Raw genomic sequence first — 4,638 nt, 5'->3', positions numbered from 1 at the left:
AAAATAGCTTCCTTCATGAGATTTTTGTTAGCTAGGCTGGAAATAAAGTTCAACCCAGGTTATCCTTTGCTGGAGAGAAAAATTGTCTGAAATTGTGTTGCAAGGGCATCAGAACATACTACATTTGAAACTGGCACAGAAAAGATAAAGGAGGCTGCAGAGACAAACCCAGTTCGATGAATGCAGAGCCAGGGGGGAATCTCTGACACTGAGATTCCTTTCATTGATCCTTCATGCTGAGATACAGCTGATCAGTGCCCTCACCATTAAAGGCACTCAGCTTGGATTCTTGACTAGCGCTCAACAGCTTTTAGAGGCATTTAGCACTTAAGAAATATTCAAAGAATGATGAAACTACTGAGGAATCTGTCTTAGACCATTGCTCCACCTAGCTCAGTAGCATCTGCACTGCCTGGTACCAGCTCTCCTGGGTTTCAGACAGAGGTCTCTCCCAGCGCTTTCTGGAGACACCAGGGATTGGAACTGGGAGCTTCTGCTTGCAAAGCAGATGCCATCCTACTAAGTTGTTACACCTCTCCTGCATATATTTCTATGCTATTTTTAGGGCTCACCCACACGTCTTCTTTCCCATGGGTAAAAACTGCTATTTAGCACACAATAGGAGCATATAACAATTTGGGTATTATCCAGGTTGACAGTTACTCGGATTTAGCATGTTTTTTTGCTTCGAGAAGGGATGCGGGTGGCGCTGTGGGTTAAAGCCTAGGACTTGCCAATCAAAAGGTCGGCAGTTCGAATCCCCGTGACGGGGTGAGCTCCCGTTGCTCAGTCCCTGCTCCTGCCCACCTAGCAGTTCGAAAGCATGTCAAAGTGCAAGTAGATAAATAGGTACCGCTCTGGCGGGAAGGTAAACGGCATTTCCGTGCACTGCTCTGGTTCACCAAAGTAGCTTAGTCATGCTGGCCACATGACCCGGAAGCTGTACGCCCGCTCCCTCGGCCAATAAAGCGAGATGAGCACTGCAACCCCAGAGTCGCTCATGACTGGACCAAATGTCAGGGGTCCCTTTACCTTTACTTTTACTTTGCTTCAAGAAAGGAGTGGGGCAAGGGGGAAACTGCTTGGACTTGTACCTAGAAAGGGTGGGGGTCAAGCCATGCTTTCTAGGCCTGGGACAAGTGAGACCCCTTAGATTGGCAAAAATATTGTGTTCTAGCTCTGAGTCACTAGCGCCTATGTTATAAACCACCCTGTAATCTTTAGATGAAGGGTAGTACAGAAAGTTACTTAATAAATAATAATAATACTTCATTTGCAGATTGTCTGTGTGTGGAGCATACATTCACAAGCATGTATTTTCAGACACCCCCCCAAAAAACCTCCCTGTAATAATGGCCAGTGCCCCTTAAAAATTTGATGAAAAATATATATGCATTTTTAATGTACAATACAGAATCATAGACAAGCAGAGTTGGAAGGGACCCTGAGGGTCATCTAGTCCAACCCCCTGCAATGCAGAAATCTCAACTAAAGCATCCATGACAGATGGCCACCCAAACTCTGCTTAAAAACCTTCAATGAAGCAGAGCTTAGTTTTTATATTTATGTTTGATGTTTATCCCTCCCTTCAAACCTTTAACAAGGCTGCCAAAACAGCTTCCATATAAGTGATTAAAATCAGGAAATGCAGCATTCAGGCAAGAAAACCAAGCCAATAACCAACATCAACAAGCCAGCGTGGAAACCAAGATCTAGGAGGCCTAGGCTATTAGGTTTTTAAAGGGTCTTTAGGCTTTTACTAAAAAGGTTGGTGCAAGGCAAACTTGTTCCAAAGTTAGGGGGCCACAGCAACAAAAACACACACAAAAAAACACCTTAGCTCCAATCACAGTGCAGGAAGATGGAAAAGGGGCCTTTTAGAAAGATTGCACTATCCAGGCATATAACAACAGCAGCAGCAGCAGCAGCAGCAGCAGCAGCAGCAACAACAACAGCAGCAGCAGCAGCAGCATTCATTTGCTCATAGAAGGGAGGAAAATGCATTTTGCCAATTCCTCCTTTTCTCTTGTATTTCCTTGCACAATTAAGGAAACTGCTCCAGAAAGTTCGAGTACCCTTTGGAACAACTTAGGAGATGACACAGACAAACAAATGTAGAATCAGCAAAAGTTTATTTGATTCCCTCTCTTCCACCAGCAGGATCCCTGCATTGAATCAAAAGCATTCCTTGGGCTATGGGGAGATGAAGTCTGGAAATCAAACCTATTATTATTATCATAATAATCTTGATTTGGACCATTTAGTTATAGCTTAAATATGGTTTGGTAGTTTCTTTGTTTTCTGCTGTGTGTGTCTGTAAAAATTCTCATTTCCCCTCACCCTTCCTTACTACACTTTTCAGCTGGTGGATGGCTTTTGACTTAATGCCTCAAAATTCACAAGACTCTCAAGGCATAATCCTGCAGAAATGCATTGCCTTCTGTGTTGTGGTGCTTAATTCACTGCCTCGTACCTGACTCAGAGCCATTGATTTCCTAAATTTCCAGCCTTGCATCTGCCAATGGATAATACGGAAAAGAAAGGAAATCGCTTCTGTATTGGCCTCAGAATCAATCGGCTTTAAGCCCAAGCAATTAACTCCCTGAAACACTGTTGCATCTCCTTGGGGTCTCACCATGTGAGATGAAGAGAATTCTACCACCTTGGTATGAAATGGATGACACTGATTTGAAATTCATTGAGAGAGGATGTGAAGGGCAAGTCTGGGAGTGACAGGAGGAGGAGGACTGTCAAGTGCTTTTAGTGTTTGGTGTCCTCATTATATGCAATCACAAAGCCATCATGGTCTGCTCTCCTTGGTGACAAAATGGGCAGTGCAGAAAGTTTGGGTATGCTTCCTGGGAATCCTGTCCTACAAAGTCTCGTGTTTAGACTCTTCTGCTTTTCAAAGCCCACTTGTCTCCATTTTTAGCCACAGCTCCTTCAGACAGGATCACACCGATCGATATTATACTATGTGGCCAGTGGTAATGAACTGGCATCATGAAGGGTCTACATAGCCAAACAGATACAATGTTGGCACCTCCCCATCAAGGAGCATGAGCAGTGGAATCTCGTCCACCCAGACTGTAAACACAGCCTATGTGCAAAGATGCTGTTTGTGCGATTGACGACCCTGAATATTGCAGAGTACAGTGGACACTCGGGTTGCGAACGTGATCCATGCGGGATGCACGTTTGCAACCCGCAGTGTTCGCAACCTGCAGCGGCGCGCCTGCACATGCACGGGTTGCGATGTGGCACTTCTGCGCATGCGCGACCGCCGAAACTCAGAAGTAACCTGTTCCGGTACGTCTGGGTTTTGGCGGGTCCATAACCCGAAAAAACACAACCTGAAGCATCTGTAACCCGAGGTATGACTGTATGAGATCAGAGGCGCCAACTTGTGCCAAAGATTGAGGGGGCTGGGGACATCATGCACGACACACACAATGTCACACGTGGGATGTCACACATTTGATATCACATGGCTTTTGGGAGGAGCCAGGGGACAGAACTGAAAGCAGTGGCCAGTGGCTTCTTCTCTTTTGAGCTTGTCAGCCTGCAATGGCAGAAGCAGCAGGATCTGGCCACTGAAGCCATGCTTGGCACCGTGCTTGGCCTCCTCTGTCCCCTGATGGTAGGTAACATGGGGGGGGGGCTCAAAAATTTATTGGGGGACCAAAGATGCTCAGATCCCTGGAGTTGGCACCCCTGTACTCAATTGTGTGTAGAAGTTGTACACTCTTCTTGGCTAGGACAACTTCAGCCATGTTGAGGTGTCCAGGAATCAGGTCCAGAACTGGAGGGCTTACCTGCTTTGGCCTTCATTTCCCTGCCCGATGGCACAAAATAAACTACAACTCCAGCAAAATCGCATCCATTGCTGAGGCAAGAAAGATGGCAGAGAAGGAGCTGCTCTTTGCCTTTAGACTCCAAAGAAACCTTTAACTATTTGTGTTCATGGAAGAAAGTTTGCTATACAAAGGCGTCGAGTCACTTCCATTGCTCCCCCACTTTGATATTTGACCTCAGCCACCAGAAACATGACCATGAGAGAAGGTGGCCTTTGAGCTTAAAAAGGTTCAACATCCCTACCTTGGAGAGACAAATGACTTCTGGATTGCCCAGGTGGTGAGGCTGCCACAGTGCCTTCAAATGTCTCTCAGAGATGAAATGAGGTGCATACTTGGTCTGTTACTCTTGGCAGAAAGGCCAAGGTGAAACTGAAGAGGGTGTTCACCAATAAGACCTGCACATGCCTCCTCTGTCCCCTTTGATCTGGGCCTGGCAGTACCCCAAATAGAGAACAAAAGGCAGGATGCCGAAAGACTGACAGAAAAGAAAGGTATTTTTCAAAGTAAGCTGCAACGATTAAAAACAGCAACAATGTACAAATAATTTTGACTGAGCTACAGCAATTAATCTGCAATAGCCTTAGTCAGTTCTTTACCTGCTATTTTCAGAGTAAAATAATTCCGGAAAACCAAATGGTTAGAATTTCCCCTACTGCTGCTGGGCCATTTGAAAGCTAGATTCAATTGTGAAAGAAAGACCGGAGAGGGGAGGAAATAGGTTTATTTTTTTAACTCTTGATAGTGTGAGTAAGAATCTCTGGTACAACAGAGTGACCACTTT

The sequence above is a fragment of the Podarcis melisellensis genome (assembly GCF_964234715.1).
Source record: "Podarcis melisellensis genome assembly, chromosome: 17".
Taxonomy (NCBI): domain Eukaryota; kingdom Metazoa; phylum Chordata; class Lepidosauria; order Squamata; family Lacertidae; genus Podarcis; species Podarcis melisellensis.
The sequence above is the reverse complement of the archived record's forward strand: the minus strand, read 5'-3'. Positions refer to the sequence as shown.